The 11,594-nt window shown below is 44.7% G+C and overlaps 1 long non-coding RNA gene across 2 annotated transcripts; it reads right to left on the bottom strand.

Moving 5' to 3' along the window:
* Positions 1–306: 306 nt before the first annotated feature.
* Positions 307–5,957, bottom strand: LOC148340181 (uncharacterized). 2 transcript variants are annotated; one of them, XR_015842588.1, is made up of 6 exons: positions 5,680–5,957; positions 5,169–5,284; positions 4,799–4,929; positions 1,033–1,204; positions 788–870; positions 307–530 (listed from the first exon to the last, which is right to left on the bottom strand). It is a non-coding gene; the product is annotated as an uncharacterized LOC148340181 (long non-coding RNA). The 2 variants fall into 2 exon arrangements; XR_015842587.1 differs by lacking the exon at positions 307–530 and having other exon boundaries at positions 606–870.
* Between the last annotated feature and the right edge of the window lie 5,637 nt (positions 5,958–11,594).

Genomic DNA, 11,594 nt, shown 5'->3' with positions numbered 1-11,594 from the left:
CACACCTGTAGGCTTATTACAGTCTTAAATGAACCCAACGTCCTTGTTTTTGGAATGTGGGAGAAAGCAGGACTTCCAGAACGCATCATGCAACACTTTACACAAAGATCTGAGTCAAGATTCATACGGGTTTATATATCATATCCTATATGCTTGCCCTAACATGCAGTTATACACTGACAATTACATTTACAGTAAACCAACTGTGATTATCTTTCCAGATTTTGTAATAATTACAAGTCAAACCATCCATTGCATGATGCCAATTAGTTTGGATTTTGAATAGTTTTTCCACCTCTAGCAAATATTGTAATGGAAATATTTACACAACCACAATGATGGAAAAAAAAAATAATCAAAAACCAAAACACACTTTTGGAGTTGTGGAGAGTCCTTTGAATGCTGAATGAGCTGAAGGAACTTCTATCGTGCATGCATGATGCACGATGTGAGTTCAACCTTTGTGTAACCTCAGATGTCAAACTTCAGGGTTATTCCACTTGAATGGTTCCACTCTACATCCACAGAAACTGGACCAAAAAAGTAATGAATTGTCTGTCTTCACAAATATAAAGTTATCTTTGTCATTTTTCTTTTCCGGCTCTTATTTTCATAAATTCCGCTATAAATTAGTGCAGTGAAATAAAACTGGATGCATTATTTTACTGTTCATCCATTTACCTGAAAATCACACATTAAGCAGCTTTCAGAGACCACTGTCCATTCCAAATATTAATGATCGATTAAATACATTCATGAATTACAAACACATTAAAATAGCTTATACCTGCCGCCCAGTTGAGGACGCTTCTTACCCAAAGTCCGCCGGGAGAGGCTCTAGCTCTCTTGCGAACCTATTGAGGATAAGCCCTGTTGAAAATGGAAGGAAAATAAATGCTTGAAATTATTGAGCCAAACTTGAAATTCAAATTGAGGTCATGTGACCTGTAAATTCATAAATAAATGACACCCGCTATGACATCATATGCAGTAGAGCTGTGTAAAATATCTAAAATAGTAAAAGTTACTTACGACTGGTAAGCGCATTCGCCTCACAGATCTGAGGTGCAGGGTGTGATTCTGGCTCCTCCACGCACCTGCGTAGGTTTTCTCTGGGTATTCCGGTTTCCTCCCACATTCCATTCCTAACCCTAACCCTACTGCCCGAAGATAGCTGGGATAGGCTCCTGTGCCCCCCGCGACCCTAGTGAGGAGAAGCGGTATAGATAATGGATGGATGGATGGATACTTAACTATGATGATTAATTGCTTTAATAATATATAATTTAGTTCCATAAATGCAAAAAAGCAGATGCGTAAATTATCCGTCAAACACTATTAATGTTCTCTTTTTGAATGTGATGCATATTGTTGCTAAAGTCCCAATTTGTTTACCAAACATGGCCCCATTACTTAAAAGATGAAGCGCAATGCCGACATTTGTTATAGCCTTACTAATAAATAGTCAGTGTGTGTGTGTGCGCGCGTGTGTGTGTGTGTGTGGGTATGTCTTTCATTCATATACACTTGCACACACAAAGAAAGACACCCCCCACCATTAAAAGCCTCGGGTGATCTGCAGACATTGTGGCGGTCACCCAGGCGGGCCGTGCACGCACACTCATGAGTTCAATGAGGGCGTTTGAAGTAGGGGGGGGGGCACACAGGGGGGATTGATGAGACCACTTTGGGGACCATGTGGTCTGAGCGGAGAGAACTGTTCAACACGGAGGGGCAAATGTTGGGCCTATTGAGCAGCATTATGGACTGGATTTGTGTGCGTGCGCATGCGTTTGTGTGTTTTTGTGTGTCACTTGGTCAGCAACAGCATCCTTAGAAAGTATGAATGCTGCTGAAGAGTAAACAAGCATGAGCGTTAGTCTAAATTCGACGGTGTGAAAGGCAACAATGTAAAAGTAGCTTCTCTTTGTGTGTGTGCGTAGGTATGCGTGTTCATGTGTCAGTCATCTCGGGCGCCATCTGAGCACTTGCAGCTTATCACAAAGGAGGTATCAGTACAAAGGATGGCAGATTCCTTCGGCCTCATCACATTGTCTCTTCTGACCAGGCACCCACTCAAATTTCCCACCTTCTACCTTGCCACTGAAGTGCACATAAGCATAGATAATCATATGGAAGGTCCATCAGCTAAGAACCACATTTATTGGTAATGATTGAATTGTGCCCGTGTTTCTGGCCAAAAACAATTAATTAATTTATCTTTGGCTCAGAAGAGTATAGATTAGTGTATTGAGGTAACATCTTAGCGAGGAATATTTTTTTTGCTCATACCCTGGCACCAGTGGGGCTCTGTAAAATAAATTCTTGTGAAAGCAATGTTATATTTCTACCATCTGTGATTTTAAAGAGAATTGCCATCATTTGGGAAGGGACCACTTTTGATTTCATTAGCCAATCTCTTAGCTCATGGCCACTTGGGGCGCGGAGTCACCGTCATCATTAGTATGCCACTCATGCGAAACTAACGAGTACCTCTGTGAAATCTTATAGATTAATATTCCCCCCCACACTCACATTAACACTTCCCACCCAATTACAGCATCATAAATTAATGCATGTGTTTAAAAAAAATCAATGAGGCAGGCAACAAGAAATTAAAACTGCTGAATTTCAAGCATGTTATCTTACACGAGTTGACATACAATAGCCTAATTGGATTTATTGTAAAGTTGGGAGACTGGGGGAGGGTTATCCTCTTGGTATAGCAGCTTCTTAGAAATGAATGATGGAATAATTTAGCCGAACGAGGAAGATAAAATAATCATAGCCTTCACTAGGAAGAAAAATAAGTCTTGTTCGGTTAATGTTAATCAGATGTTTTTCACCCACTATAAAATTGTTCAGATATAATACAGCTGAAGGTTTTGGAAAACAGAACTGTGACAATAAATCCCGAAGCTTATTTGACCCTGTTCCAACATCAACATAATAATCCACTTAGGAAGTATTAATTCTAATTGAATATATTTAAATAATGCGGTTAAAAAAATCTATTATATTGAGGATTGCCTTAAATTTATGACAACTCCTTAAAAGCAGAACTTATAATGTACTACTAATTAAAAATGAGTATTCCCCATGTCTGAATGGGAGTAGGTTTATTCTTTTAAGCACCCCGAAAATTGAGGTCGTCCCTCAGGTCATTGTCCCCCTTCTGCCCCCGACTGAGCTTCCAGTGTCTGCACCCACACTTTTTGGGCGGGTTAATCTTCACCTCTTCTCATCCTTTGTTCTCTACTCCTCTCTCCTGTCTCCAATGGTTCATCTCAAGATGATCTACAGACCCGGGCCCATCCTGTCGGCCTTGTTTCATTCACTTCACGCTCCCTTCTCATCTCATCTTCTGATCTTGTCTCTTTCGCTTTTGCTAAGCCCTTAACTGATTGTTGTGTAGCTTGTCCTTTTTACTCACCAAAAGCAAATGGGGCTGGGGGCGTGGGGTCATCCGGGTCAAGCACTTCATGCACACATTGTTGCAAATGAATTTGCTCAACTCTGTGATCTCTGACTCTCTTTTTTGACCTCATCACCTCTGCTGCAAACCACTGAGGGTAAAAACTGTAATTCTTGTTTTTGCTTGAATTGCTTATGATGACCCAGTACCAGGTGAAAACAGAACAGTATGAAAACCTGTGTTCATATTCATTATTTTTAGCAGTTTTTTTTTAAACACTCTCCACAAACAGCCGAATTAGTCAATGAGAGTGTACTAGTTTATTTGATTGACTTTTGTACCGACAGCGTGGGTTGCGTGCCCACAGAGTGAGTAGTCTGTCTCGATAGCGACAAAAACCCATGGATGAAATTACCATCTCACATGCAATTCCTTTCTGTGGGCAGCTGCTTTGAAGTGTGTGAAGCTACTTTATCTATTGCAGCTTACATTGCCACGCAAATGGTTCAAGTGTCAGAATGCAACACAACTATTCTATCAATTACATCTACGAATGTGGGTGTGCCTTATGTGAAGATGTGAAAGTGCCTTGCTCGAACGAGAACAGATTCAATAAAAATAAAAAGTCTCATTACTCCGTGTGAGAATAATTATTCTATCCCGCTCCTTCATAACACACACTTTGATTTCCCCCATCACATTCTGTAGTGTCAAAAGGTAGCACATAAGGGTGGTGGTCTTAATAAAATTTAGGGTGCAGCAACTGCTCTCAAGATGTCAATTCTACCGACTCGCCTTTCCTTGACGAAGCAGAGTTTGGTCACCAAGATGGTAAAAAAGCGGAGATCATGTATTAAACTCTCTCAGCTCTATTTTTTGTTGACTACGCATGCTTATGACTAGTGGAGGCCGGCTAAATCTTGCATATCCCCAAAAATGTATATTTTGGTTGGGAAAGACAATATGATATGAACTAACATTTTTGATTGGGCATTACATCTGCAACATAGTGATGCCTTTGACCAGTAACCCAGCAAGACTAGTGGCCGATGGTTGACCACTCATGAAAACTAGTTGCTGATCCCTGCAAACTGTGTGACAGTTGAGTCGAGTTCAGCCACATCGCACAGTATGTGGTGGGCCTTGATCTGGAATCATCTCTAATGTTTCTCACAATCAGCCCAGATTTTTCTTTGGCCTCCAAGTGATGAATGACATCCAAGTACAAAGTGTCACCTTTGAAGTCCAAAAAGAAACGAAAGTTCACCCTCAATTCCCCCCCACCCCCCGCCACTCCTATTGTGTCTTGGTGAACTTTCTCTTCTTGGAAGAGACACAAAGGCTACAGAAGAAAAGGAAAGGCCACAGAATAACAGCACCTACCACAGACAAATCTTTTTGCTAGCGCCATTGAAGCCACATGCACAACGTGCACCCCGACCTTGTGTCATCTATGGCTTTTTCTTTCCACATTTCAGGAAACAGGAATATGACCACCAGCAGATTGCGAATCTCTATTGAAATAAAAAGAAGCAGAAAATGAGACAGTGATAAACAATTCTAATTTACTCCATCACAACTTATTGTAATGAAAAATGTTAAAGCAGTAGTGCATCCGGAGGGACTTGTGTGGAAGAATATAAAATGATATGGAATGAGAATGAATGAAATTAAATAATATGACATATGACAATATGGAATTATTTGGAATGATAGAGAAAGGCATGGATTGATGAGAATATGGTTGTCCTGCCTTCCTTAAGTTCCCTGAACACGAAGGCAGTAAGCTCAACACCTTCCGCTCATCAAGACTCTGGACACCAGCTTGACCAGTCGACTCCAGGTTTATTGACAATTGAAAGGGTGAAACTGACAATCACAAAATACATTGTGTAATCAGCAATATGAAACAAATGAATAACTTAATTAACAGACAATTATAGCATTTGTTATCAAATGTGAAAATAAACTGATTTTAACAGTCTAAATGTATGCGTTTGAAATTAGTGTATATTTATTGTAAACAAACATCCTTGAACTTGACACGCTGTTATATTTTACACGGCAAGAATTATGACACAGAATGGCCACTAGAGGGCGCTGTTAAACAACAAATGAACTGCAACCAAGCAACCTAACTGCTAGACAGTATGAAACCAATTGCGCACTTTAAGCAGATTGACTCACGTCTTATAACACACGTTTCACTACTAAAATGAGATATAATGAAACTGCTAAACTTAAAGGAAAATAAGAAGACATACCGACGATGCCACGGCTGCTCAAGATGTAGCAAGTTGTTTAGAATGACCCACAGAACTGGCGGAAAGAAACGAGGCAACGTTCGCACGACGGCACTACTTCCGGGATTTTTAACCATGTGACTGACTACGTTGCTCTTAAAGGCGTCAGCATACTTTACAGAACCAAATAAGTAAAGTTAGAGAGAGTAACGGACTACAAACAGGAAGTCTGAATAAGAGGAGATCATCTGCCTAGCAGAGGCAGGACACTCCCCGCTTGGCATTCTCGAATGTCACAACATAAAAGCCCAAAACAGTTCTATTTCTTGTCAGGAGCAAGTAAGAGAATTGTCTCTGTGACGGGACGTTGGTAGAGTTGAGTTCCACCTCTCCTGGGGACCTTGACCTCGACTTTACGTACCTTGCCGTCCTTACTGGGAAACACTTGAGTAATCAATCCGAGGGGCCACTCATTTCTGTCAAACTGGCTGTCCTTGAGAAGGACAATGCTTCCAGGCTGAAGGTCTGGGTGGGGAGCCTGCCACTTCCGCCGTGGCTGAAGTGATGCGAGATATTGCTTCCTCCATTTATCCCAAAAAGTTTGAGCCAGATGTTGGACTTGGCGCCATTGGGACCTGTGGAGGTCCTTAATCCAGTCTCCCACTGGAGCTGAAGGAAGACTCACTTTCTGGGTCAGGAGAGTTGCTGGTGTGAGAATGAGAGGATCATCTGGGTCAGTAAACACCGGAATCAGAGGTCTGGCGTTGATGATAGCAGCAACCTCTGCCATCAATGTGATGAGTGCCTCGTGGCTGAGTTTTGATGTTCCTAGCTGGAGGAACATGGAGTCTAGGATCTTACGTGCCACTCCAATCATCCTCTCCCATGATCCGCCCATGTGAGAGGCATGTGGAACGTTAAATTCCCATACACATCCTTGGTCCAGGAGGAACTTCTCGACTGAAGAGTGGTCGATATTCGAGGGAATCTTTAGCTCCTTACAAGCGCTGACGAAATTGGTTCCTCGATCAGAACGGATGAGCTTTACAGGACCTCTCAGAGCTAGAAAATGCCTGAGAGCATTTATTAAGCTTGAGGTGTCGAGCGATTCAATTACCTCTATGTGGACAGCTCGTACACTCATGCAGGTAAATAACACCGCCCACCGCTTACTCTGTGCGAGGCCACCCCTTGTGCGGCGTGAAGACACGGTCCATGGGCCGAACGTGTCTAAGCCAACGTTCGTGAATGGAAGATCAGTAGACAGACGGTCTGCCGGAAGATCCGCTATCTTTTGTGTTTGCGGGTTGCCACGTAATTTACGGCACGTGACACACCCATGGATCACACTGCTCACACGCCTTTTCCCACCAACGATCCAGAAACCGGCAGCTCGAATAGCTCCCTCGGTGAACAGTCGTCCCTGATGTCGAATTTTCTCATGGTGGTGTCTGACCAAGAGTGTTGCAATATGATGTTTGCCAGGGATAATAAGAGGATTTTTTTCTTCCTGGTGGAGTTGTGCTTCTCTGATACGACCTCCGACTCGCAGTAGGCCATCGGCATCGATGAAGGGATCTAGGGTTCTGAGATGGCTGTCTTTTCGAAGAGTTTCCCTCTTTTGCAGACAGGTGTACTCGAGTGCGTAGAACTCTTCTTGAACAACGTGGATGATGTTTTTTTCAGACTGTGAAAGTTCGTTGATGGAGATGGCAAGGTGACAATGATGCCAGCCTTTACAACTACTTCGTTTGGTTAAAGGACTCTTCTGAAAGAGGCGAGCAATATGAGTGAGGCGAGCAACAGCGCGGGTCAGTGACTTCCAGCTCGAAAACGTAGAGAAGCGCTGCGAGCCTAAATGTTTGGTCGACATGGTCGTGCTCATTGTGGACACCAGGGGACGAATATCTGGGTCTGTTGAAGGGTTCACCAGGTCGAAGGTGTCTTCTTCAGGCTGGACTTTCATGGGTTGTTTTAGAAACGTAGGGCCGCTCAGCCAGCTGGTTTCTGGGAGACGCGCGGCAGTAACTGACCTTGTGGCAATATCTGCAGGATTCTGTTCCGTGGGCACATACTGCCACTGCTCAGGGCGAGAGGACCTCCTTATCCGCAGGACTCGGTTACTGACGTACACATAGAAGCGTCTCGTCTCGTTCTTGATGTATCCCAAAACTACCTTACTGTCGCTGTAGAAGGTAGTGTTGTCCAACTGTATGTCGATTTCTGAGGAGATGAGCTCAACAAGTTCCACTGCAAGGACGGCTGCACAGAGCTCAAGCCTCGGCACTGTGTGTTCAGGGAGAGGAGCCAGCTTTGCCTTTCCCATGACGAAACCCACATGGATTATGCCTTCTGCATCTGTTAGCCTGAGATAAGCTACAGCACCAATTGCCATAGTTGAGGCATCACAAAAGATGCATAACTCTCTGTGTGACATTTCTGAGAGGGATGTTCCTGCATAAGTCCGAGGTATCCGGAGACTGACAAGGTTGTCTAAAGAGGATCGCCATGTGATCCACATCTCTTTCATCTCGTTAGGGAGGGGAGAGTCCCAGTCGCTGTGGTTGTCTGTCAGCTCTCTAAGTATAGCCTTGCCCCGAATGGTGACTGGGGCGATGAACCCGAGAGGATCGTAGATGCTATTCACAGTCGACAGGACGCCTCGGCGTGTAAAAAGTTTTTCTTCATCACTTAATTTAAAGGTGAAGGTGTCAGACATCAAGTCCCAGTTGAGGCCCAGACTTCTCTGCATGGGAAGATCATCAGAACCGAGATCTAGGTCTTTGAAGTTGGTCGCGTGGTCTCGGGATGGGAAGGCCTCCATCAATTCTCTTTTGTTCGAGGTGATCTTATGTAGTCGCAAGTTTGATTTTGAGAGAGTGTCTTGCGCTCTCTTGAGCAGGTCCACTGCTGCTTTCACTGTCGGGAATGACTTTAAGCCGTCGTCTACGTAGAAGTCCCGGTTAACGAATTGTTTGACATCTGTGTCGCCTTTTTCTGCACTCTGCCGAAGACAGTAGATGGCCACTGCAGGAGAGGGACTGTTCCCAAATACATGTACCCTCATGCGGTACTCGATGATGTCCTGGGATGGGTCATTGTCTCTGAACCACAGGAACCGAAGGAAGTTGCGGTCCTCTTCTCTGACGAGAAAGCAGTGGAACATTTGTTCAATATCCGCCGTCACTGCTACGGCTTCCTTCCGGAACATGAGGAGGACCCCGAGCAGGCTATTGTTGAGGTCTGGTCCGGTCAACATCACGTTGTTTAATGAGACTCCTCCATGCTGGGCGCTTGAGTCAAACACCACACGGATGCTTTGCGGTTTCTTTGGATGGTACACACCGAAGGTCGGCAAGTACCAGCGCTCTTCTCCTTCCTTCAGAGGAGGTGCGGCTTCTGCGTGTTTATTTTGGAACACTCTTTGCATGAAGGTGAAGAAATGCTCCTTCATCACTGGCTTTCTGTTGAGACTCCGTATTAGTGATGAGAGTCTGTTTGAAGCTTGGACTTTGTTGTCGGGAAGACGACGCCTTGGTGACTTGAATGGCAGCGGAGCTACCCAGCTGTTGTCTTTATCTTTCCTTAGGTTCTTTTCCATAATTTTCAGGAACAACATATCGTCAATAGATGGGGCCACCTTGTTATCGTCTTTTGTTTGTTGAAACACAGTGGATCCTAACTGCTCGTTTTCTCTACTGCAGGTAAGTTTCTCTGTTGACTGTAGTTTAGGATGATTGAAACCCTGGAGCTGACTGTATCGCTCTTTCACCTGGAAGACGTTTGGGCAGGGTTCAAAGATGGAGGGGTGTTTCTGTTCTAGTGTCCTTGTATAAAGGGCATTTACTGTCTCAGGTTTGTGAACACCTCCCAAGCAAACATTTCCGACAATCACCCATCCCAAGTCGAGTTTTTGGGCGTAAGGAGCATGTCCAGGGCCGTTTATCTGCTTGCGGACCTTGTGGGCCTTAATAATGTCTCGCCCGAGAAGAAGCATAATGGGTGCACTCTGGTCGAGTGTTGGGATGAGATGAGCGATTGATTTGAGGTGGGGTTGGTTGGATGCAGCATTGGGTGTTGGGATCTCAGATCTGTTGTTGGGAATCTCGTTGCATTCCACGAGACACGGTAGCGGTAGATTGACTTTACTATCCATAGACTCGATTTGGTAGCCTGAAGCTCTTCTCCCCATGATCTCTGTCACCCCAGAACAGGTGCGGAGGGAGTACGGAGAGCAGGGCCCTTGTATGTTGAAAGTGTCAAAGAACTCTGAACGAGCCAAGGATCTGTTACTGTGTTCGTCGAGGATTGCATAGACTTTCATTGCTTTCTCACGACAGTTGACAGGGTAGATCTTGACGAGACAGATTTTTGAGCATGACCGGGCACTTTGATCTCGACCACAGACATGAGTGCAGCTACTTGTGACCTCGGAAGACTCTGTAGAAGCTGGCTCCCCGCCATGCTGTATAGAGGGAAGTGGCTCCTCAGTCTGCGGTGCTGGTCCAGGGTGAAGTGCAGAATTATGTTTCTCACTCCCACATTCGGCGCATGCGGCTGTGTACTTGCAGTCTTTCGCCATATGTTTTGTTGAAGTGCAACATTTATAGCAAATCTTGTTCTCTTTGAGGAATGCTTTCCTTTCCTCGATGGGTTTCCCGCGGAAAGCCCGACATTTACGTAGTAGGTGGGGCTTTTTATGGATGGGGCACTGGCGATCAGGGTTCTCATCTCCAGTTCTGTTTTCAGTAGTGGATACATCTGTCTTGTGAACTGAGATTTCTCTTAGTTTATTTGTTTTGAAAGACTTGACGGCTTTCGAGGTGTCCACTTGACCAACAAAGTTGAAGCTGGGATCATTCCTGATTTTAGCTTGGTGAAATATGAAGTCAACAAAGGTGCAAAAGGGAGGGAACGGAACTTGATAGCGTTGTGTAGTTGGATCCAATCGACAGCCACTTCTCTTGCAGATTATAGGGCAGCTTTTGAACCAGTGGATTTATTCCTCTCGCTGTGTCAAGGTAGTGAAGGCCAGGGAGGGTTCCGTCCGCCTTCGCAGCTTGCAGCTCCATCAGTAGGTCACTGAACTCGTGAAGTTTCATATAATCTTTGTTGGTGATTTTTGGGAAGTTGGTGATGCGTTGGAAGAGAGCCTCTTCCACCATTTCAGGGGCTCCATAGCATGCATCCAGTCTGTCCCAGATCATTTGCAGTCCCTGTTGGGGACGATTAATATTAACGGCCCTAATACGTTTTGCATGCTCTGCTGAATCTTTCCCAAGCCACTTTACCAGTAGATCTATTTCCTCGCTGAATGTTAGGTCGAGTCCCGCCACTGCGTTTTGAAAGGACCGCTGCCAAGCTCTGTAGCTCTCCGGCTGGTCGTTAAATTGGGTCATACCTGTGATAACCAGCTCACGCCGGGTGAAGAATCTGACAAACTCGTTTATGCCTGATTGGTCGAGATTGGCGTTTTGTGGTAAATGGCTGGGCACGATGGGATGTGGAGGAACTTTGTTGCTGGCCGCTTGGTAAACGTTGTGATAGCTATGTGCACGATTGGGCGTCGAATGCGTGCCTGGAGTGCGTTGGGACTGCTGAGCTGCTTGGTGATATGTGGGTGAGGAGTTTAGCACCGCCTGGAGTGTTCTCTGTTTTGAGACCTTGAGCTTGGATAGAGTTTTGTGGCGATGGCTCCATACATAGTTGATTGCTCTTGTCCTGAGAGTGTATATGTTGTGCCATTGTTGGATCTCTGTGTAGCTGTCCAGTCGTATCTAAAGAGAACAGGGACTCTGCGTCTAGCTCACCCGGTTCATCCTGAACATGTTCTTGTCGTAATGTGACTGAATGTTGTCTTGATTGTTCCACAACATATTGTTTGGTCCGTTCTACAGAGTTAAAGGGACCTTCTCCAAATTGGAGCATTCTGCTGG

Source organism: Idiotropiscis lumnitzeri, chromosome 3 (assembly GCF_059441095.1).
Source record: "Idiotropiscis lumnitzeri isolate Australia: NSW breed Sydney's pygmy pipehorse chromosome 3, RoL_Ilum_1.0, whole genome shotgun sequence".
Classification (NCBI taxonomy): domain Eukaryota; kingdom Metazoa; phylum Chordata; class Actinopteri; order Syngnathiformes; family Syngnathidae; genus Idiotropiscis; species Idiotropiscis lumnitzeri.
The sequence above is the reverse complement of the archived record's forward strand: the minus strand, read 5'-3'. Positions and strand labels throughout refer to the sequence as shown.